Genomic DNA, 17,839 nt, shown 5'->3' with positions numbered 1-17,839 from the left:
AACTAACAAAATGCCGACCCTGCCAGGATTCGAACCTGGAATCTTCTGATCCGTAGTCAGACGCGTTATCCGTTGCGCCACAGGGCCACTGTTCGCGGTGTAAGCCACGGGGCGGGTGCACATCGCAAAGCAACGTGTTCTCCGTGGCTCGGCAATTGCGTGTCGTCCACTGACAACGGCGGCGCGGCCACTCTGGTCTTCCGCACTCTGCAGGGAGCTGCTAAGGAAGGCATCTCTCCTCCAGCTCCTCGGCCACGGTGCGCCTGCACAGCCTAGAGCTTGCCATACATCTGCCCCCGCTGTTGGACAGGTAGCAGAATGCAAGGCGCCCGTTTTTCTGCATTTTTTCGGTGATGACAAGCGGTTGATATGCCTGTAAGTGTAGCATATGAAACAAGAATCGTATGAAGCATTCGTAGACAGGTGCTGAAGTGGCAGTATGGCCGTAGGTGATGATCGTATGATGGGTCTGTAGCCACAACAGCTTGGCAGCAAAGTGAATACCGCTAACTGAAACCATTCCGCTGTAGCCCCAGTGGCGCAATTGGTTAGCGCACGGTACTTATAAGGCAGTAGCCGTGAGCAATGCCGGGGTTGTGAGTTCGAGCCTCACCTGGGGCATACTTTTATTTCGTAGCAGCTGACTCTGGAAGCATCGGGACGCTAGATTTTAGATGCATCACGTACTTGAGAAGCAGAAATGTGCGTGCATTGTATAGACCGCCTGCGTGTTCCTCGGTAGTATAGTGGTTAGTATCCCCGCCTGTCACGCGGGAGACCGGGGTTCGATTCCCCGCCGGGGAGGTGCGATTTTTATATCGCGAAAGTTGCACGTATGGCCCGAAAAAGCATTACCCTTGTGATCAAGGAATGTAATTGCTAAAAAATCGTAAGAAGGTCTGCGTCTTAGGAAGTGTTTCTCGTATTCTTCACACGACGTCATCGTTTCACAACTGACAGGGTTTACTGACGTCGCTGAATCAGCGCACCCCAAGCTTAATGATCGAGCTCGAAGCACCAACGAAAAAGAATAATTTTAGCAGAGCGTGGTTTCGATCCACGGACCTCTGGGTTATGGGCCCAGCACGCTTCCACTGCGCCACTCTGCTGCGTGCAGCAGTCCGTCCTTTTCGGTGCGTGGCATTGGACACTTGGAAAGCGTTGTGTGCATCGGTTTCACGCGCCTACCGTTTAATTAACTGCGTATCATCTCTCAGCTTGACTTGTCTCGACTTTGCTCGACTGACGCTACGCTGACGCTTGCACGAAGCGATATTTACCACGATCGTCTCGAGATGCAGCTGCGAGATGCTCAGGATTAACATTGCACTCCACAAAGGTGGAGACATTCGAATGCATTGCCTAGCTACGCCCCCGCAACTAACAAAATGCCGACCCTGCCAGGATTCGAACTTGGAATCTTCTGATCCGTAGTCAGACGCGTTATCCGTTGCGCCACAGGGCCACTGTTCGCGGTGTAAGCCACGGGGCGGGTGCACATCGCAAAGCAACGTGTTCTCCGTGGCTCGGCAATTGCGTGTCGTCCACTGACAACGGCGGCGCGGCCACTCTGGTCTTCCGCACTCTGCAGGGAGCTGCTAAGGAAGGCATCTCTCCTCCAGCTCCTCGGCCACGGTGCGCCTGCACAGCCTAGAGCTTGCCATACATCTGCCCCCGCTGTTGGACAGGTAGCAGAATGCAAGGCGCCCGTTTTTCTGCATTTTTTCGGTGATGACAAGCGGTTGATATGCCTGTAAGTGTAGCATATGAAACAAGAATCGTATGAAGCATTCGTAGACAGGTGCTGAAGTGGCAGTATGGCCGTAGGTGATGATCGTATGATGGGTCTGTAGCCACAACAGCTTGGCAGCAAAGTGAATACCGCTAACTGAAACCATTCCGCTGTAGCCCCAGTGGCGCAATTGGTTAGCGCACGGTACTTATAAGGCAGTAGCCGTGAGCAATGCCGGGGTTGTGAGTTCGAGCCTCACCTGGGGCATACTTTTATTTCGTAGCAGCTGACTCTGGAAGCATCGGGACGCTAGATTTTAGATGCATCACGTACTTGAGAAGCAGAAATGTGCGTGCATTGTATAGACCGCCTGCGTGTTCCTCGGTAGTATAGTGGTTAGTATCCCCGCCTGTCACGCGGGAGACCGGGGTTCGATTCCCCGCCGGGGAGGTGCGATTTTTATATCGCGAAAGTTGCACGTATGGCCCGAAAAAGCATTACCCTTGTGATCAAGGAATGTAATTGCTAAAAAATCGTAAGAAGGTCTGCGTCTTAGGAAGTGTTTCTCGTATTCTTCACACGACGTCATCGTTTCACAACTGACAGGGTTTACTGACGTCGCTGAATCAGCGCACCCCAAGCTTAATGATCGAGCTCGAAGCACCAACGAAAAAGAATAATTTTAGCAGAGCGTGGTTTCGATCCACGGACCTCTGGGTTATGGGCCCAGCACGCTTCCACTGCGCCACTCTGCTGCGTGCAGCAGTCCGTCCTTTTCGGTGCGTGGCATTGGACACTTGGAAAGCGTTGTGTGCATCGGTTTCACGCGCCTACCGTTTAATTAACTGCGTATCATCTCTCAGCTTGACTTGTCTCGACTTTGCTCGACTGACGCTACGCTGACGCTTGCACGAAGCGATATTTACCACGATCGTCTCGAGATGCAGCTGCGAGATGCTCAGGATTAACATTGCACTCCACAAAGGTGGAGACATTCGAATGCATTGCCTAGCTACGCCCCCGCAACTAACAAAATGCCGACCCTGCCAGGATTCGAACTTGGAATCTTCTGATCCGTAGTCAGACGCGTTATCCGTTGCGCCACAGGGCCACTGTTCGCGGTGTAAGCCACGGGGCGGGTGCACATCGCAAAGCAACGTGTTCTCCGTGGCTCGGCAATTGCGTGTCGTCCACTGACAACGGCGGCGCGGCCACTCTGGTCTTCCGCACTCTGCAGGGAGCTGCTAAGGAAGGCATCTCTCCTCCAGCTCCTCGGCCACGGTGCGCCTGCACAGCCTAGAGCTTGCCATACATCTGCCCCCGCTGTTGGACAGGTAGCAGAATGCAAGGCGCCCGTTTTTCTGCATTTTTTCGGTGATGACAAGCGGTTGATATGCCTGTAAGTGTAGCATATGAAACAAGAATCGTATGAAGCATTCGTAGACAGGTGCTGAAGTGGCAGTATGGCCGTAGGTGATGATCGTATGATGGGTCTGTAGCCACAACCGCTTGGCAGCAAAGTGAATACCGCTAACTGAAACCATTCTGCTGTAGCCCCAGTGGCGCAATTGGTTAGCGCACGGTACTTATAAGGCAGTAGCCGTGAGCAATGCCGGGGTTGTGAGTTCGAGCCTCACCTGGGGCATACTTTTATTTCGTAGCAGCTGACTCTGGAAGCATCGGGACGCTAGATTTTAGATGTATCACGTACTTGAGAAGCAGAAATGTGCGTGCATTGTATAGACCGCCTGCGTGTTCCTCGGTAGTATAGTGGTTAGTATCCCCGCCTGTCACGCGGGAGACCGGGGTTCGATTCCCCGCCGGGTAGGTGCGATTTTTATATCGCGAAAGTTGCACGTATGGCCCGAAAAAGCATTACCCTTGTGATCAAGGAATGTAATTGCTAAAAAATCGTAAGAAGGTCTGCGTCTTAGGAAGTGTTTCTCGTATTCTTCACACGACGTCATCGTTTCACAACTGACAGGGTTTACTGACGTCGCTGAATCAGCGCACCCCAAGCTTAATGATCGAGCTCGAAGCACCAACGAAAAAGAATAATTTTAGCAGAGCGTGGTTTCGATCCACGGACCTCTGGGTTATGGGCCCAGCACGCTTCCACTGCGCCACTCTGCTGCGTGCAGCAGTCCGTCCTTTTCGGTGCGTGGCATTGGACACTTGGAAAGCGTTGTGTGCATCGGTTTCACGCGCCTACCGTTTAATTAACTGCGTATCATCTCTCAGCTTGACTTGTCTCGACTTTGCTCGACTGACGCTACGCTGACGCTTGCACGAAGCGATATTTACCACGATCGTCTCGAGATGCAGCTGCGAGATGCTCAGGATTAACATTGCACTCCACGAAGGTGGAGACATTCGAATGCATTGCCTAGCTACGCCCCCGCAACTAACAAAATGCCGACCCTGCCAGGATTCGAACCTGGAATCTTCTGATCCGTAGTCAGACGCGTTATCCGTTGCGCCACAGGGCCACTGTTCGCGGTGTAAGCCACGGGGCGGGTGCACATCGCAAAGCAACGTGTTCTCCGTGGCTCGGCAATTGCGTGTCGTCCACTGACAACGGCGGCGCGGCCACTCTGGTCTTCCGCACTCTGCAGGGAGCTGCTAAGGAAGGCATCTCTCCTCCAGCTCCTCGGCCACGGTGCGCCTGCACAGCCTAGAGCTTGCCATACATCTGCCCCCGCTGTTGGACAGGTAGCAGAATGCAAGGCGCCCGTTTTTCTGCATTTTTTCGGTGATGACAAGCGGTTGATATGCCTGTAAGTGTAGCATATGAAACAAGAATCGTATGAAGCATTCGTAGACAGGTGCTGAAGTGGCAGTATGGCCGTAGGTGATGATCGTATGATGGGTCTGTAGCCACAACAGCTTGGCAGCAAAGTGAATACCGCTAACTGAAACCATTCCGCTGTAGCCCCAGTGGCGCAATTGGTTAGCGCACGGTACTTATAAGGCAGTAGCCGTGAGCAATGCCGGGGTTGTGAGTTCGAGCCTCACCTGGGGCATACTTTTATTTCGTAGCAGCTGACTCTGGAAGCATCGGGACGCTAGATTTTAGATGCATCACGTACTTGAGAAGCAGAAATGTGCGTGCATTGTATAGACCGCCTGCGTGTTCCTCGGTAGTATAGTGGTTAGTATCCCCGCCTGTCACGCGGGAGACCGGGGTTCGATTCCCCGCCGGGGAGGTGCGATTTTTATATCGCGAAAGTTGCACGTATGGCCCGAAAAAGCATTACCCTTGTGATCAAGGAATGTAATTGCTAAAAAATCGTAAGAAGGTCTGCGTCTTAGGAAGTGTTTCTCGTATTCTTCACACGACGTCATCGTTTCACAACTGACAGGGTTTACTGACGTCGCTGAATCAGCGCACCCCAAGCTTAATGATCGAGCTCGAAGCACCAACGAAAAAGAATAATTTTAGCAGAGCGTGGTTTCGATCCACGGACCTCTGGGTTATGGGCCCAGCACGCTTCCACTGCGCCACTCTGCTGCGTGCAGCAGTCCGTCCTTTTCGGTGCGTGGCATTGGACACTTGGAAAGCGTTGTGTGCATCGGTTTCACGCGCCTACCGTTTAATTAACTGCGTATCATCTCTCAGCTTGACTTGTCTCGACTTTGCTCGACTGACGCTACGCTGACGCTTGCACGAAGCGATATTTACCACGATCGTCTCGAGATGCAGCTGCGAGATGCTCAGGATTAACATTGCACTCCACGAAGGTGGAGACATTCGAATGCATTGCCTAGCTACGCCCCCGCAACTAACAAAATGCCGACCCTGCCAGGATTCGAACATGGAATCTTCTGATCCGTAGTCAGACGCGTTATCCGTTGCGCCACAGGGCCACTGTTCGCGGTGTAAGCCACGGGGCGGGTGCACATCGCAAAGCAACGTGTTCTCCGTGGCTCGGCAATTGCGTGTCGTCCACTGACAACGGCGGCGCGGCCACTCTGGTCTTCCGCACTCTGCAGGGAGCTGCTAAGGAAGGCATCTCTCCTCCAGCTCCTCGGCCACGGTGCGCCTGCACAGCCTAGAGCTTGCCATACATCTGCCCCCGCTGTTGGACAGGTAGCAGAATGCAAGGCGCCCGTTTTTCTGCATTTTTTCGGTGATGACAAGCGGTTGATATGCCTGTAAGTGTAGCATATGAAACAAGAATCGTATGAAGCATTCGTAGACAGGTGCTGAAGTGGCAGTATGGCCGTAGGTGATGATCGTATGATGGGTCTGTAGCCACAACAGCTTGGCAGCAAAGTGAATACCGCTAACTGAAACCATTCCGCTGTAGCCCCAGTGGCGCAATTGGTTAGCGCACGGTACTTATAAGGCAGTAGCCGTGAGCAATGCCGGGGTTGTGAGTTCGAGCCTCACCTGGGGCATACTTTTATTTCGTAGCAGCTGACTCTGGAAGCATCGGGACGCTAGATTTTAGATGCATCACGTACTTGAGAAGCAGAAATGTGCGTGCATTGTATAGACCGCCTGCGTGTTCCTCGGTAGTATAGTGGTTAGTATCCCCGCCTGTCACGCGGGAGACCGGGGTTCGATTCCCCGCCGGGGAGGTGCGATTTTTATATCGCGAAAGTTGCACGTATGGCCCGAAAAAGCATTACCCTTGTGATCAAGGAATGTAATTGCTAAAAAATCGTAAGAAGGTCTGCGTCTTAGGAAGTGTTTCTCGTATTCTTCACACGACGTCATCGTTTCACAACTGACAGGGTTTACTGACGTCGCTGAATCAGCGCACCCCAAGCTTAATGATCGAGCTCGAAGCACCAACGAAAAAGAATAATTTTAGCAGAGCGTGGTTTCGATCCACGGACCTCTGGGTTATGGGCCCAGCACGCTTCCACTGCGCCACTCTGCTGCGTGCAGCAGTCCGTCCTTTTCGGTGCGTGGCATTGGACACTTGGAAAGCGTTGTGTGCATCGGTTTCACGCGCCTACCGTTTAATTAACTGCGTATCATCTCTCAGCTTGACTTGTCTCGACTTTGCTCGACTGACGCTACGCTGACGCTTGCACGAAGCGATATTTACCACGATCGTCTCGAGATGCAGCTGCGAGATGCTCAGGATTAACATTGCACTCCACGAAGGTGGAGACATTCGAATGCATTGCCTAGCTACGCCCCCGCAACTAACAAAATGCCGACCCTGCCAGGATTCGAACCTGGAATCTTCTGATCCGTAGTCAGACGCGTTATCCGTTGCGCCACAGGGCCACTGTTCGCGGTGTAAGCCACGGGGCGGGTGCACATCGCAAAGCAACGTGTTCTCCGTGGCTCGGCAATTGCGTGTCGTCCACTGACAACGGCGGCGCGGCCACTCTGGTCTTCCGCACTCTGCAGGGAGCTGCTAAGGAAGGCATCTCTCCTCCAGCTCCTCGGCCACGGTGCGCCTGCACAGCCTAGAGCTTGCCATACATCTGCCCCCGCTGTTGGACAGGTAGCAGAATGCAAGGCGCCCGTTTTTCTGCATTTTTTCGGTGATGACAAGCGGTTGATATGCCTGTAAGTGTAGCATATGAAACAAGAATCGTATGAAGCATTCGTAGACAGGTGCTGAAGTGGCAGTATGGCCGTAGGTGATGATCGTATGATGGGTCTGTAGCCACAACAGCTTGGCAGCAAAGTGAATACCGCTAACTGAAACCATTCCGCTGTAGCCCCAGTGGCGCAATTGGTTAGCGCACGGTACTTATAAGGCAGTAGCCGTGAGCAATGCCGGGGTTGTGAGTTCGAGCCTCACCTGGGGCATACTTTTATTTCGTAGCAGCTGACTCTGGAAGCATCGGGACGCTAGATTTTAGATGCATCACGTACTTGAGAAGCAGAAATGTGCGTGCATTGTATAGACCGCCTGCGTGTTCCTCGGTAGTATAGTGGTTAGTATCCCCGCCTGTCACGCGGGAGACCGGGGTTCGATTCCCCGCCGGGGAGGTGCGATTTTTATATCGCGAAAGTTGCACGTATGGCCCGAAAAAGCATTACCCTTGTGATCAAGGAATGTAATTGCTAAAAAATCGTAAGAAGGTCTGCGTCTTAGGAAGTGTTTCTCGTATTCTTCACACGACGTCATCGTTTCACAACTGACAGGGTTTACTGACGTCGCTGAATCAGCGCACCCCAAGCTTAATGATCGAGCTCGAAGCACCAACGAAAAAGAATAATTTTAGCAGAGCGTGGTTTCGATCCACGGACCTCTGGGTTATGGGCCCAGCACGCTTCCACTGCGCCACTCTGCTGCGTGCAGCAGTCCGTCCTTTTCGGTGCGTGGCATTGGACACTTGGAAAGCGTTGTGTGCATCGGTTTCACGCGCCTACCGTTTAATTAACTGCGTATCATCTCTCAGCTTGACTTGTCTCGACTTTGCTCGACTGACGCTACGCTGACGCTTGCACGAAGCGATATTTACCACGATCGTCTCGAGATGCAGCTGCGAGATGCTCAGGATTAACATTGCACTCCACGAAGGTGGAGACATTCGAATGCATTGCCTAGCTACGCCCCCGCAACTAACAAAATGCCGACCCTGCCAGGATTCGAACCTGGAATCTTCTGATCCGTAGTCAGACGCGTTATCCGTTGCGCCACAGGGCCACTGTTCGCGGTGTAAGCCACGGGGCGGGTGCACATCGCAAAGCAACGTGTTCTCCGTGGCTCGGCAATTGCGTGTCGTCCACTGACAACGGCGGCGCGGCCACTCTGGTCTTCCGCACTCTGCAGGGAGCTGCTAAGGAAGGCATCTCTCCTCCAGCTCCTCGGCCACGGTGCGCCTGCACAGCCTAGAGCTTGCCATACATCTGCCCCCGCTGTTGGACAGGTAGCAGAATGCAAGGCGCCCGTTTTTCTGCATTTTTTCGGTGATGACAAGCGGTTGATATGCCTGTAAGTGTAGCATATGAAACAAGAATCGTATGAAGCATTCGTAGACAGGTGCTGAAGTGGCAGTATGGCCGTAGGTGATGATCGTATGATGGGTCTGTAGCCACAACAGCTTGGCAGCAAAGTGAATACCGCTAACTGAAACCATTCCGCTGTAGCCCCAGTGGCGCAATTGGTTAGCGCACGGTACTTATAAGGCAGTAGCCGTGAGCAATGCCGGGGTTGTGAGTTCGAGCCTCACCTGGGGCATACTTTTATTTCGTAGCAGCTGACTCTGGAAGCATCGGGACGCTAGATTTTAGATGTATCACGTACTTGAGAAGCAGAAATGTGCGTGCATTGTATAGACCGCCTGCGTGTTCCTCGGTAGTATAGTGGTTAGTATCCCCGCCTGTCACGCGGGAGACCGGGGTTCGATTCCCCGCCGGGTAGGTGCGATTTTTATATCGCGAAAGTTGCACGTATGGCCCGAAAAAGCATTACCCTTGTGATCAAGGAATGTAATTGCTAAAAAATCGTAAGAAGGTCTGCGTCTTAGGAAGTGTTTCTCGTATTCTTCACACGACGTCATCGTTTCACAACTGACAGGGTTTACTGACGTCGCTGAATCAGCGCACCCCAAGCTTAATGATCGAGCTCGAAGCACCAACGAAAAAGAATAATTTTAGCAGAGCGTGGTTTCGATCCACGGACCTCTGGGTTATGGGCCCAGCACGCTTCCACTGCGCCACTCTGCTGCGTGCAGCAGTCCGTCCTTTTCGGTGCGTGGCATTGGACACTTGGAAAGCGTTGTGTGCATCGGTTTCACGCGCCTACCGTTTAATTAACTGCGTATCATCTCTCAGCTTGACTTGTCTCGACTTTGCTCGACTGACGCTACGCTGACGCTTGCACGAAGCGATATTTACCACGATCGTCTCGAGATGCAGCTGCGAGATGCTCAGGATTAACATTGCACTCCACGAAGGTGGAGACATTCGAATGCATTGCCTAGCTACGCCCCCGCAACTAACAAAATGCCGACCCTGCCAGGATTCGAACCTGGAATCTTCTGATCCGTAGTCAGACGCGTTATCCGTTGCGCCACAGGGCCACTGTTCGCGGTGTAAGCCACGGGGCGGGTGCACATCGCAAAGCAACGTGTTCTCCGTGGCTCGGCAATTGCGTGTCGTCCACTGACAACGGCGGCGCGGCCACTCTGGTCTTCCGCACTCTGCAGGGAGCTGCTAAGGAAGGCATCTCTCCTCCAGCTCCTCGGCCACGGTGCGCCTGCACAGCCTAGAGCTTGCCATACATCTGCCCCCGCTGTTGGACAGGTAGCAGAATGCAAGGCGCCCGTTTTTCTGCATTTTTTCGGTGATGACAAGCGGTTGATATGCCTGTAAGTGTAGCATATGAAACAAGAATCGTATGAAGCATTCGTAGACAGGTGCTGAAGTGGCAGTATGGCCGTAGGTGATGATCGTATGCTGGGTCTGTAGCCACAACAGCTTGCCAGCAAAGTGAATACCGCTAACTGAAACCATTCCGCTGTAGCCCCAGTGGCGCAATTGGTTAGCGCACGGTACTTATAAGGCAGTAGCCGTGAGCAATGCCGGGGTTGTGAGTTCGAGCCTCACCTGGGGCATACTTTTATTTCGTAGCAGCTGACTCTGGAAGCATCGGGACGCTAGATTTTAGATGCATCACGTACTTGAGAAGCAGAAATGTGCGTGCATTGTATAGACCGCCTGCGTGTTCCTCGGTAGTATAGTGGTTAGTATCCCCGCCTGTCACGCGGGAGACCGGGGTTCGATTCCCCGCCGGGGAGGTGCGATTTTTATATCGCGAAAGTTGCACGTATGGCCCGAAAAAGCATTACCCTTGTGATCAAGGAATGTAATTGCTAAAAAATCGTAAGAAGGTCTGCGTCTTAGGAAGTGTTTCTCGTATTCTTCACACGACGTCATCGTTTCACAACTGACAGGGTTTACTGACGTCGCTGAATCAGCGCACCCCAAGCTTAATGATCGAGCTCGAAGCACCAACGAAAAAGAATAATTTTAGCAGAGCGTGGTTTCGATCCACGGACCTCTGGGTTATGGGCCCAGCACGCTTCCACTGCGCCACTCTGCTGCGTGCAGCAGTCCGTCCTTTTCGGTGCGTGGCATTGGACACTTGGAAAGCGTTGTGTGCATCGGTTTCACGCGCCTACCGTTTAATTAACTGCGTATCATCTCTCAGCTTGACTTGTCTCGACTTTGCTCGACTGACGCTACGCTGACGCTTGCACGAAGCGATATTTACCACGATCGTCTCGAGATGCAGCTGCGAGATGCTCAGGATTAACATTGCACTCCACGAAGGTGGAGACATTCGAATGCATTGCCTAGCTACGCCCCCGCAACTAACAAAATGCCGACCCTGCCAGGATTCGAACCTGGAATCTTCTGATCCGTAGTCAGACGCGTTATCCGTTGCGCCACAGGGCCACTGTTCGCGGTGTAAGCCACGGGGCGGGTGCACATCGCAAAGCAACGTGTTCTCCGTGGCTCGGCAATTGCGTGTCGTCCACTGACAACGGCGGCGCGGCCACTCTGGTCTTCCGCACTCTGCAGGGAGCTGCTAAGGAAGGCATCTCTCCTCCAGCTCCTCGGCCACGGTGCGCCTGCACAGCCTAGAGCTTGCCATACATCTGCCCCCGCTGTTGGACAGGTAGCAGAATGCAAGGCGCCCGTTTTTCTGCATTTTTTCGGTGATGACAAGCGGTTGATATGCCTGTAAGTGTAGCATATGAAACAAGAATCGTATGAAGCATTCGTAGACAGGTGCTGAAGTGGCAGTATGGCCGTAGGTGATGATCGTATGCTGGGTCTGTAGCCACAACAGCTTGCCAGCAAAGTGAATACCGCTAACTGAAACCATTCCGCTGTAGCCCCAGTGGCGCAATTGGTTAGCGCACGGTACTTATAAGGCAGTAGCCGTGAGCAATGCCGGGGTTGTGAGTTCGAGCCTCATCTGGGGCATACTTTTATTTCGTAGCAGCTGACTCTGGAAGCATCGGGACGCTAGATTTTAGATGCATCACGTACTTGAGAAGCAGAAATGTGCGTGCATTGTATAGACCGCCTGCGTGTTCCTCGGTAGTATAGTGGTTAGTATCCCCGCCTGTCACGCGGGAGACCGGGGTTCGATTCCCCGCCGGGGAGGTGCGATTTTTATATCGCGAAAGTTGCACGTATGGCCCGAAAAAGCATTACCCTTGTGATCAAGGAATGTAATTGCTAAAAAATCGTAAGAAGGTCTGCGTCTTAGGAAGTGTTTCTCGTATTCTTCACACGACGTCATCGTTTCACAACTGACAGGGTTTACTGACGTCGCTGAATCAGCGCACCCCAAGCTTAATGATCGAGCTCGAAGCACCAACGAAAAAGAATAATTTTAGCAGAGCGTGGTTTCGATCCACGGACCTCTGGGTTATGGGCCCAGCACGCTTCCACTGCGCCACTCTGCTGCGTGCAGCAGTCCGTCCTTTTCGGTGCGTGGCATTGGACACTTGGAAAGCGTTGTGTGCATCGGTTTCACGCGCCTACCGTTTAATTAACTGCGTATCATCTCTCAGCTTGACTTGTCTCGACTTTGCTCGACTGACGCTACGCTGACGCTTGCACGAAGCGATATTTACCACGATCGTCTCGAGATGCAGCTGCGAGATGCTCAGGATTAACATTGCACTCCACGAAGGTGGAGACATTCGAATGCATTGCCTAGCTACGCCCCCGCAACTAACAAAATGCCGACCCTGCCAGGATTCGAACCTGGAATCTTCTGATCCGTAGTCAGACGCGTTATCCGTTGCGCCACAGGGCCACTGTTCGCGGTGTAAGCCACGGGGCGGGTGCACATCGCAAAGCAACGTGTTCTCCGTGGCTCGGCAATTGCGTGTCGTCCACTGACAACGGCGGCGCGGCCACTCTGGTCTTCCGCACTCTGCAGGGAGCTGCTAAGGAAGGCATCTCTCCTCCAGCTCCTCGGCCACGGTGCGCCTGCACAGCCTAGAGCTTGCCATACATCTGCCCCCGCTGTTGGACAGGTAGCAGAATGCAAGGCGCCCGTTTTTCTGCATTTTTTCGGTGATGACAAGCGGTTGATATGCCTGTAAGTGTAGCATATGAAACAAGAATCGTATGAAGCATTCGTAGACAGGTGCTGAAGTGGCAGTATGGCCGTAGGTGATGATCGTATGCTGGGTCTGTAGCCACAACAGCTTGCCAGCAAAGTGAATACCGCTAACTGAAACCATTCCGCTGTAGCCCCAGTGGCGCAATTGGTTAGCGCACGGTACTTATAAGGCAGTAGCCGTGAGCAATGCCGGGGTTGTGAGTTCGAGCCTCACCTGGGGCATACTTTTATTTCGTAGCAGCTGACTCTGGAAGCATCGGGACGCTAGATTTTAGATGCATCACGTACTTGAGAAGCAGAAATGTGCGTGCATTGTATAGACCGCCTGCGTGTTCCTCGGTAGTATAGTGGTTAGTATCCCCGCCTGTCACGCGGGAGACCGGGGTTCGATTCCCCGCCGGGGAGGTGCGATTTTTATATCGCGAAAGTTGCACGTATGGCCCGAAAAAGCATTACCCTTGTGATCAAGGAATGTAATTGCTAAAAAATCGTAAGAAGGTCTGCGTCTTAGGAAGTGTTTCTCGTATTCTTCACACGACGTCATCGTTTCACAACTGACAGGGTTTACCGACGTCGCTGAATCAGCGCACCCCAAGCTTAATGATCGAGCTCGAAGCACCAACGAAAAAGAATAATTTTAGCAGAGCGTGGTTTCGATCCACGGACCTCTGGGTTATGGGCCCAGCACGCTTCCACTGCGCCACTCTGCTGCATGCAGCAGTCCGTCCTTTTCGGTGCGTGGCATTGGACACTTGGAAAGCGTTGTGTGCATCGGTTTCACGCGCCTACCGTTTAATTAACTGCGTATCATCTCTCAGCTTGACTTGTCTCGACTTTGCTCGACTGACGCTACGCTGACGCTTGCACGAAGCGATATTTACCACGATCGTCTCGAGATGCAGCTGCGAGATGCTCAGGATTAACATTGCACTCCACGAAGGTGGAGACATTCGAATGCATTGCCTAGCTACGCCCCCGCAACTAACAAAATGCCGACCCTGCCAGGATTCGAACATGGAATCTTCTGATCCGTAGTCAGACGCGTTATCCGTTGCGCCACAGGGCCACTGTTCGCGGTGTAAGCCACGGGGCGGGTGCACATCGCAAAGCAACGTGTTCTCCGTGGCTCGGAAATTGCGTGTCGTCCACTGACAACGGCGGCGCGGCCACTCTGGTCTTCCGCACTCTGCAGGGAGCTGCTAAGGAAGGCATCTCTCCTCCAGCTCCTCGGCCACGGTGCGCCTGCACAGCCTAGAGCTTGCCATACATCTGCCCCCGCTGTTGGACAGGTAGCAGAATGCAAGGCGCCCGTTTTTCTGCATTTTTTCGGTGATGACAAGCGGTTGATATGCCTGTAAGTGTAGCATATGAAACAAGAATCGTATGAAGCATTCGTAGACAGGTGCTGAAGTGGCAGTATGGCCGTAGGTGATGATCGTATGATGGGTCTGTAGCCACAACAGCTTGGCAGCAAAGTGAATACCGCTAACTGAAACCATTCCGCTGTAGCCCCAGTGGCGCAATTGGTTAGCGCACGGTACTTATAAGGCAGTAGCCGTGAGCAATGCCGGGGTTGTGAGTTCGAGCCTCACCTGGGGCATACTTTTATTTCGTAGCAGCTGACTCTGGAAGCATCGGGACGCTAGATTTTAGATGCATCACGTACTTGAGAAGCAGAAATGTGCGTGCATTGTATAGACCGCCTGCGTGTTCCTCGGTAGTATAGTGGTTAGTATCCCCGCCTGTCACGCGGGAGACCGGGGTTCGATTCCCCGCCGGGGAGGTGCGATTTTTATATCGCGAAAGTTGCACGTATGGCCCGAAAAAGCATTACCCTTGTGATCAAGGAATGTAATTGCTAAAAAATCGTAAGAAGGTCTGCGTCTTAGGAAGTGTTTCTCGTATTCTTCACACGACGTCATCGTTTCACAACTGACAGGGTTTACTGACGTCGCTGAATCAGCGCACCCCAAGCTTAATGATCGAGCTCGAAGCACCAACGAAAAAGAATAATTTTAGCAGAGCGTGGTTTCGATCCACGGACCTCTGGGTTATGGGCCCAGCACGCTTCCACTGCGCCACTCTGCTGCGTGCAGCAGTCCGTCCTTTTCGGTGCGTGGCATTGGACACTTGGAAAGCGTTGTGTGCATCGGTTTCACGCGCCTACCGTTTAATTAACTGCGTATCATCTCTCAGCTTGACTTGTCTCGACTTTGCTCGACTGACGCTACGCTGACGCTTGCACGAAGCGATATTTACCACGATCGTCTCGAGATGCAGCTGCGAGATGCTCAGGATTAACATTGCACTCCACGAAGGTGGAGACATTCGAATGCATTGCCTAGCTACGCCCCCGCAACTAACAAAATGCCGACCCTGCCAGGATTCGAACCTGGAATCTTCTGATCCGTAGTCAGACGCGTTATCCGTTGCGCCACAGGGCCACTGTTCGCGGTGTAAGCCACGGGGCGGGTGCACATCGCAAAGCAACGTGTTCTCCGTGGCTCGGCAATTGCGTGTCGTCCACTGACAACGGCGGCGCGGCCACTCTGGTCTTCCGCACTCTGCAGGGAGCTGCTAAGGAAGGCATCTCTCCTCCAGCTCCTCGGCCACGGTGCGCCTGCACAGCCTAGAGCTTGCCATACATCTGCCCCCGCTGTTGGACAGGTAGCAGAATGCAAGGCGCCCGTTTTTCTGCATTTTTTCGGTGATGACAAGCGGTTGATATGCCTGTAAGTGTAGCATATGAAACAAGAATCGTATGAAGCATTCGTAGACAGGTGCTGAAGTGGCAGTATGGCCGTAGGTGATGATCGTATGCTGGGTCTGTAGCCACAACAGCTTGCCAGCAAAGTGAATACCGCTAACTGAAACCATTCCGCTGTAGCCCCAGTGGCGCAATTGGTTAGCGCACGGTACTTATAAGGCAGTAGCCGTGAGCAATGCCGGGGTTGTGAGTTCGAGCCTCACCTGGGGCATACTTTTATTTCGTAGCAGCTGACTCTGGAAGCATCGGGACGCTAGATTTTAGATGCATCACGTACTTGAGAAGCAGAAATGTGCGTGCATTGTATAGACCGCCTGCGTGTTCCTCGGTAGTATAGTGGTTAGTATCCCCGCCTGTCACGCGGGAGACCGGGGTTCGATTCCCCGCCGGGGAGGTGCGATTTTTATATCGCGAAAGTTGCACGTATGGCCCGAAAAAGCATTACCCTTGTGATCAAGGAATGTAATTGCTAAAAAATCGTAAGAAGGTCTGCGTCTTAGGAAGTGTTTCTCGTATTCTTCACACGACGTCATCGTTTCACAACTGACAGGGTTTACTGACGTCGCTGAATCAGCGCACCCCAAGCTTAATGATCGAGCTCGAAGCACCAACGAAAAAGAATAATTTTAGCAGAGCGTGGTTTCGATCCACGGACCTCTGGGTTATGGGCCCAGCACGCTTCCACTGCGCCACTCTGCTGCGTGCAGCAGTCCGTCCTTTTCGGTGCGTGGCATTGGACACTTGGAAAGCGTTGTGTGCATCGGTTTCACGCGCCTACCGTTTAATTAACTGCGTATCATCTCTCAGCTTGACTTGTCTCGACTTTGCTCGACTGACGCTACGCTGACGCTTGCACGAAGCGATATTTACCACGATCGTCTCGAGATGCAGCTGCGAGATGCTCAGGATTAACATTGCACTCCACGAAGGTGGAGACATTCGAATGCATTGCCTAGCTACGCCCCCGCAACTAACAAAATGCCGACCCTGCCAGGATTCGAACCTGGAATCTTCTGATCCGTAGTCAGACGCGTTATCCGTTGCGCCACAGGGCCACTGTTCGCGGTGTAAGCCACGGGGCGGGTGCACATCGCAAAGCAACGTGTTCTCCGTGGCTCGGCAATTGCGTGTCGTCCACTGACAACGGCGGCGCGGCCACTCTGGTCTTCCGCACTCTGCAGGGAGCTGCTAAGGAAGGCATCTCTCCTCCAGCTCCTCGGCCACGGTGCGCCTGCACAGCCTAGAGCTTGCCATACATCTGCCCCCGCTGTTGGACAGGTAGCAGAATGCAAGGCGCCCGTTTTTCTGCATTTTTTCGGTGATGACAAGCGGTTGATATGCCTGTAAGTGTAGCATATGAAACAAGAATCGTATGAAGCATTCGTAGACAGGTGCTGAAGTGGCAGTATGGCCGTAGGTGATGATCGTATGATGGGTCTGTAGCCACAACAGCTTGGCAGCAAAGTGAATACCGCTAACTGAAACCATTCCGCTGTAGCCCCAGTGGCGCAATTGGTTAGCGCACGGTACTTATAAGGCAGTAGCCGTGAGCAATGCCAGGGTTGTGAGTTCGAGCCTCACCTGGGGCATACTTTTATTTCGTAGCAGCTGACTCTGGAAGCATCGGGACGCTAGATTTTAGATGTATCACGTACTTGAGAAGCAGAAATGTGCGTGCATTGTATAGACCGCCTGCGTGTTCCTCGGTAGTATAGTGGTTAGTATCCCCGCCTGTCACGCGGGAGACCGGGGTTCGATTCCCCGCTGGGGAGGTGCGATTTTTATATCGCGATAGTTGCACGTGTGGGCCGAAAACGCTTTAACTTTGTGATGGTAGCAGAAGAAAAGCGATTGATATGCATGTAAGCATAGTATATGAAACGAGTATAGTTCGAAGCATTCGTACTCAGGTGCCAAAGCCGCAGCATAGTTGCAAGTGGCGATCGTAGGATGTTGTTGTTGCCACCACAGGTTTGCAGTAAAATGAATACAACTAACTGACAGCAGAGTGCTGCAGCTCCAATCTGGCTTCACCTGTAGTCGAGATGGATCGTGTATGCGCGGTGCTCCGTTTTGGTAAAGCAAGTTTGCTATTTCTTGTAATGCTACATTCTTTATTTACCGTGGTGTTAGCTGGTCGTTTCGCCCATGTCTCGATTTTTCTTTTTTTGTCTGGTGATTGGCATTTGTGGAACACATTTCTTGCAACATGCTGCTGTAGGCTTTTATAAATTATAGTACTGTGATTTCTGTAGTAGTATCATTGAACAA

At 52.6% G+C, this 17,839-nt stretch overlaps 51 non-coding genes across 51 annotated transcripts; 26 read left to right on the top strand and 25 right to left on the bottom strand.

The window, feature by feature from the left end:
* Window positions 1-14: 14 nt before the first annotated feature.
* Trnar-acg (transfer RNA arginine (anticodon ACG)) lies at window positions 15-87 on the bottom strand. The gene has a single exon. It is a non-coding gene; the product is annotated as a tRNA-Arg (tRNA).
* Window positions 88-529: 442 nt separating this feature from the next.
* Window positions 530-621, top strand: Trnai-uau (transfer RNA isoleucine (anticodon UAU)). Its single transcript is given in 2 exon segments — window positions 530-567; window positions 586-621. It is a non-coding gene; the product is annotated as a tRNA-Ile (tRNA).
* A 111-nt stretch (window positions 622-732) lies between these two features.
* Trnad-guc (transfer RNA aspartic acid (anticodon GUC)) lies at window positions 733-804 on the top strand. The gene has a single exon. It is a non-coding gene; the product is annotated as a tRNA-Asp (tRNA).
* Window positions 805-1,037: 233 nt separating this feature from the next.
* Window positions 1,038-1,109, bottom strand: Trnam-cau (transfer RNA methionine (anticodon CAU)). Its single transcript has one exon. It is a non-coding gene; the product is annotated as a tRNA-Met (tRNA).
* A 283-nt stretch (window positions 1,110-1,392) lies between these two features.
* On the bottom strand, window positions 1,393-1,465 carry Trnar-acg (transfer RNA arginine (anticodon ACG)). The gene has a single exon. It is a non-coding gene; the product is annotated as a tRNA-Arg (tRNA).
* Window positions 1,466-1,907: 442 nt separating this feature from the next.
* On the top strand, window positions 1,908-1,999 carry Trnai-uau (transfer RNA isoleucine (anticodon UAU)). The gene is given in 2 exon segments: window positions 1,908-1,945; window positions 1,964-1,999. It is a non-coding gene; the product is annotated as a tRNA-Ile (tRNA).
* A 111-nt stretch (window positions 2,000-2,110) lies between these two features.
* Trnad-guc (transfer RNA aspartic acid (anticodon GUC)) lies at window positions 2,111-2,182 on the top strand. Its single transcript has one exon. It is a non-coding gene; the product is annotated as a tRNA-Asp (tRNA).
* Window positions 2,183-2,415: 233 nt separating this feature from the next.
* Trnam-cau (transfer RNA methionine (anticodon CAU)) lies at window positions 2,416-2,487 on the bottom strand. The gene has a single exon. It is a non-coding gene; the product is annotated as a tRNA-Met (tRNA).
* Window positions 2,488-2,770: 283 nt separating this feature from the next.
* Trnar-acg (transfer RNA arginine (anticodon ACG)) lies at window positions 2,771-2,843 on the bottom strand. The gene has a single exon. It is a non-coding gene; the product is annotated as a tRNA-Arg (tRNA).
* A 442-nt stretch (window positions 2,844-3,285) lies between these two features.
* Window positions 3,286-3,377, top strand: Trnai-uau (transfer RNA isoleucine (anticodon UAU)). Its single transcript is given in 2 exon segments — window positions 3,286-3,323; window positions 3,342-3,377. It is a non-coding gene; the product is annotated as a tRNA-Ile (tRNA).
* Window positions 3,378-3,488: 111 nt separating this feature from the next.
* Trnad-guc (transfer RNA aspartic acid (anticodon GUC)) lies at window positions 3,489-3,560 on the top strand. The gene has a single exon. It is a non-coding gene; the product is annotated as a tRNA-Asp (tRNA).
* A 233-nt stretch (window positions 3,561-3,793) lies between these two features.
* Window positions 3,794-3,865, bottom strand: Trnam-cau (transfer RNA methionine (anticodon CAU)). The gene has a single exon. It is a non-coding gene; the product is annotated as a tRNA-Met (tRNA).
* Window positions 3,866-4,148: 283 nt separating this feature from the next.
* On the bottom strand, window positions 4,149-4,221 carry Trnar-acg (transfer RNA arginine (anticodon ACG)). The gene has a single exon. It is a non-coding gene; the product is annotated as a tRNA-Arg (tRNA).
* A 442-nt stretch (window positions 4,222-4,663) lies between these two features.
* Window positions 4,664-4,755, top strand: Trnai-uau (transfer RNA isoleucine (anticodon UAU)). Its single transcript is given in 2 exon segments — window positions 4,664-4,701; window positions 4,720-4,755. It is a non-coding gene; the product is annotated as a tRNA-Ile (tRNA).
* Window positions 4,756-4,866: 111 nt separating this feature from the next.
* Window positions 4,867-4,938, top strand: Trnad-guc (transfer RNA aspartic acid (anticodon GUC)). Its single transcript has one exon. It is a non-coding gene; the product is annotated as a tRNA-Asp (tRNA).
* Window positions 4,939-5,171: 233 nt separating this feature from the next.
* Window positions 5,172-5,243, bottom strand: Trnam-cau (transfer RNA methionine (anticodon CAU)). Its single transcript has one exon. It is a non-coding gene; the product is annotated as a tRNA-Met (tRNA).
* Window positions 5,244-5,526: 283 nt separating this feature from the next.
* Trnar-acg (transfer RNA arginine (anticodon ACG)) lies at window positions 5,527-5,599 on the bottom strand. The gene has a single exon. It is a non-coding gene; the product is annotated as a tRNA-Arg (tRNA).
* A 442-nt stretch (window positions 5,600-6,041) lies between these two features.
* On the top strand, window positions 6,042-6,133 carry Trnai-uau (transfer RNA isoleucine (anticodon UAU)). Its single transcript is given in 2 exon segments — window positions 6,042-6,079; window positions 6,098-6,133. It is a non-coding gene; the product is annotated as a tRNA-Ile (tRNA).
* Window positions 6,134-6,244: 111 nt separating this feature from the next.
* On the top strand, window positions 6,245-6,316 carry Trnad-guc (transfer RNA aspartic acid (anticodon GUC)). The gene has a single exon. It is a non-coding gene; the product is annotated as a tRNA-Asp (tRNA).
* Window positions 6,317-6,549: 233 nt separating this feature from the next.
* On the bottom strand, window positions 6,550-6,621 carry Trnam-cau (transfer RNA methionine (anticodon CAU)). The gene has a single exon. It is a non-coding gene; the product is annotated as a tRNA-Met (tRNA).
* A 283-nt stretch (window positions 6,622-6,904) lies between these two features.
* On the bottom strand, window positions 6,905-6,977 carry Trnar-acg (transfer RNA arginine (anticodon ACG)). The gene has a single exon. It is a non-coding gene; the product is annotated as a tRNA-Arg (tRNA).
* Window positions 6,978-7,419: 442 nt separating this feature from the next.
* Trnai-uau (transfer RNA isoleucine (anticodon UAU)) lies at window positions 7,420-7,511 on the top strand. Its single transcript is given in 2 exon segments — window positions 7,420-7,457; window positions 7,476-7,511. It is a non-coding gene; the product is annotated as a tRNA-Ile (tRNA).
* A 111-nt stretch (window positions 7,512-7,622) lies between these two features.
* Window positions 7,623-7,694, top strand: Trnad-guc (transfer RNA aspartic acid (anticodon GUC)). Its single transcript has one exon. It is a non-coding gene; the product is annotated as a tRNA-Asp (tRNA).
* A 233-nt stretch (window positions 7,695-7,927) lies between these two features.
* Window positions 7,928-7,999, bottom strand: Trnam-cau (transfer RNA methionine (anticodon CAU)). Its single transcript has one exon. It is a non-coding gene; the product is annotated as a tRNA-Met (tRNA).
* Window positions 8,000-8,282: 283 nt separating this feature from the next.
* Window positions 8,283-8,355, bottom strand: Trnar-acg (transfer RNA arginine (anticodon ACG)). Its single transcript has one exon. It is a non-coding gene; the product is annotated as a tRNA-Arg (tRNA).
* Window positions 8,356-8,797: 442 nt separating this feature from the next.
* On the top strand, window positions 8,798-8,889 carry Trnai-uau (transfer RNA isoleucine (anticodon UAU)). Its single transcript is given in 2 exon segments — window positions 8,798-8,835; window positions 8,854-8,889. It is a non-coding gene; the product is annotated as a tRNA-Ile (tRNA).
* Window positions 8,890-9,000: 111 nt separating this feature from the next.
* Window positions 9,001-9,072, top strand: Trnad-guc (transfer RNA aspartic acid (anticodon GUC)). The gene has a single exon. It is a non-coding gene; the product is annotated as a tRNA-Asp (tRNA).
* Window positions 9,073-9,305: 233 nt separating this feature from the next.
* Trnam-cau (transfer RNA methionine (anticodon CAU)) lies at window positions 9,306-9,377 on the bottom strand. The gene has a single exon. It is a non-coding gene; the product is annotated as a tRNA-Met (tRNA).
* A 283-nt stretch (window positions 9,378-9,660) lies between these two features.
* Trnar-acg (transfer RNA arginine (anticodon ACG)) lies at window positions 9,661-9,733 on the bottom strand. Its single transcript has one exon. It is a non-coding gene; the product is annotated as a tRNA-Arg (tRNA).
* Window positions 9,734-10,175: 442 nt separating this feature from the next.
* Trnai-uau (transfer RNA isoleucine (anticodon UAU)) lies at window positions 10,176-10,267 on the top strand. Its single transcript is given in 2 exon segments — window positions 10,176-10,213; window positions 10,232-10,267. It is a non-coding gene; the product is annotated as a tRNA-Ile (tRNA).
* A 111-nt stretch (window positions 10,268-10,378) lies between these two features.
* Window positions 10,379-10,450, top strand: Trnad-guc (transfer RNA aspartic acid (anticodon GUC)). Its single transcript has one exon. It is a non-coding gene; the product is annotated as a tRNA-Asp (tRNA).
* A 233-nt stretch (window positions 10,451-10,683) lies between these two features.
* Window positions 10,684-10,755, bottom strand: Trnam-cau (transfer RNA methionine (anticodon CAU)). Its single transcript has one exon. It is a non-coding gene; the product is annotated as a tRNA-Met (tRNA).
* Window positions 10,756-11,038: 283 nt separating this feature from the next.
* Trnar-acg (transfer RNA arginine (anticodon ACG)) lies at window positions 11,039-11,111 on the bottom strand. Its single transcript has one exon. It is a non-coding gene; the product is annotated as a tRNA-Arg (tRNA).
* Window positions 11,112-11,553: 442 nt separating this feature from the next.
* Trnai-uau (transfer RNA isoleucine (anticodon UAU)) lies at window positions 11,554-11,645 on the top strand. The gene is given in 2 exon segments: window positions 11,554-11,591; window positions 11,610-11,645. It is a non-coding gene; the product is annotated as a tRNA-Ile (tRNA).
* A 111-nt stretch (window positions 11,646-11,756) lies between these two features.
* On the top strand, window positions 11,757-11,828 carry Trnad-guc (transfer RNA aspartic acid (anticodon GUC)). Its single transcript has one exon. It is a non-coding gene; the product is annotated as a tRNA-Asp (tRNA).
* Window positions 11,829-12,061: 233 nt separating this feature from the next.
* Trnam-cau (transfer RNA methionine (anticodon CAU)) lies at window positions 12,062-12,133 on the bottom strand. Its single transcript has one exon. It is a non-coding gene; the product is annotated as a tRNA-Met (tRNA).
* A 283-nt stretch (window positions 12,134-12,416) lies between these two features.
* On the bottom strand, window positions 12,417-12,489 carry Trnar-acg (transfer RNA arginine (anticodon ACG)). The gene has a single exon. It is a non-coding gene; the product is annotated as a tRNA-Arg (tRNA).
* Window positions 12,490-12,931: 442 nt separating this feature from the next.
* On the top strand, window positions 12,932-13,023 carry Trnai-uau (transfer RNA isoleucine (anticodon UAU)). Its single transcript is given in 2 exon segments — window positions 12,932-12,969; window positions 12,988-13,023. It is a non-coding gene; the product is annotated as a tRNA-Ile (tRNA).
* A 111-nt stretch (window positions 13,024-13,134) lies between these two features.
* Window positions 13,135-13,206, top strand: Trnad-guc (transfer RNA aspartic acid (anticodon GUC)). The gene has a single exon. It is a non-coding gene; the product is annotated as a tRNA-Asp (tRNA).
* A 233-nt stretch (window positions 13,207-13,439) lies between these two features.
* Trnam-cau (transfer RNA methionine (anticodon CAU)) lies at window positions 13,440-13,511 on the bottom strand. The gene has a single exon. It is a non-coding gene; the product is annotated as a tRNA-Met (tRNA).
* Window positions 13,512-13,794: 283 nt separating this feature from the next.
* Trnar-acg (transfer RNA arginine (anticodon ACG)) lies at window positions 13,795-13,867 on the bottom strand. The gene has a single exon. It is a non-coding gene; the product is annotated as a tRNA-Arg (tRNA).
* Window positions 13,868-14,309: 442 nt separating this feature from the next.
* Window positions 14,310-14,401, top strand: Trnai-uau (transfer RNA isoleucine (anticodon UAU)). The gene is given in 2 exon segments: window positions 14,310-14,347; window positions 14,366-14,401. It is a non-coding gene; the product is annotated as a tRNA-Ile (tRNA).
* Window positions 14,402-14,512: 111 nt separating this feature from the next.
* Trnad-guc (transfer RNA aspartic acid (anticodon GUC)) lies at window positions 14,513-14,584 on the top strand. The gene has a single exon. It is a non-coding gene; the product is annotated as a tRNA-Asp (tRNA).
* A 233-nt stretch (window positions 14,585-14,817) lies between these two features.
* On the bottom strand, window positions 14,818-14,889 carry Trnam-cau (transfer RNA methionine (anticodon CAU)). Its single transcript has one exon. It is a non-coding gene; the product is annotated as a tRNA-Met (tRNA).
* Window positions 14,890-15,172: 283 nt separating this feature from the next.
* Trnar-acg (transfer RNA arginine (anticodon ACG)) lies at window positions 15,173-15,245 on the bottom strand. The gene has a single exon. It is a non-coding gene; the product is annotated as a tRNA-Arg (tRNA).
* A 442-nt stretch (window positions 15,246-15,687) lies between these two features.
* Window positions 15,688-15,779, top strand: Trnai-uau (transfer RNA isoleucine (anticodon UAU)). The gene is given in 2 exon segments: window positions 15,688-15,725; window positions 15,744-15,779. It is a non-coding gene; the product is annotated as a tRNA-Ile (tRNA).
* A 111-nt stretch (window positions 15,780-15,890) lies between these two features.
* Trnad-guc (transfer RNA aspartic acid (anticodon GUC)) lies at window positions 15,891-15,962 on the top strand. The gene has a single exon. It is a non-coding gene; the product is annotated as a tRNA-Asp (tRNA).
* A 233-nt stretch (window positions 15,963-16,195) lies between these two features.
* Window positions 16,196-16,267, bottom strand: Trnam-cau (transfer RNA methionine (anticodon CAU)). Its single transcript has one exon. It is a non-coding gene; the product is annotated as a tRNA-Met (tRNA).
* Window positions 16,268-16,550: 283 nt separating this feature from the next.
* Trnar-acg (transfer RNA arginine (anticodon ACG)) lies at window positions 16,551-16,623 on the bottom strand. Its single transcript has one exon. It is a non-coding gene; the product is annotated as a tRNA-Arg (tRNA).
* Window positions 16,624-17,065: 442 nt separating this feature from the next.
* On the top strand, window positions 17,066-17,157 carry Trnai-uau (transfer RNA isoleucine (anticodon UAU)). Its single transcript is given in 2 exon segments — window positions 17,066-17,103; window positions 17,122-17,157. It is a non-coding gene; the product is annotated as a tRNA-Ile (tRNA).
* A 111-nt stretch (window positions 17,158-17,268) lies between these two features.
* On the top strand, window positions 17,269-17,340 carry Trnad-guc (transfer RNA aspartic acid (anticodon GUC)). The gene has a single exon. It is a non-coding gene; the product is annotated as a tRNA-Asp (tRNA).
* Window positions 17,341-17,839: the final 499 nt, after the last annotated feature.

This window comes from Schistocerca gregaria, chromosome 8 (assembly GCF_023897955.1).
Source record: "Schistocerca gregaria isolate iqSchGreg1 chromosome 8, iqSchGreg1.2, whole genome shotgun sequence".
In the NCBI taxonomy this organism is placed as follows: Eukaryota; Metazoa; Arthropoda; class Insecta; order Orthoptera; family Acrididae; genus Schistocerca; species Schistocerca gregaria.
Note: the sequence above shows the minus strand (reverse complement) of the source record. Positions and strands in the feature narration are given on the sequence as shown.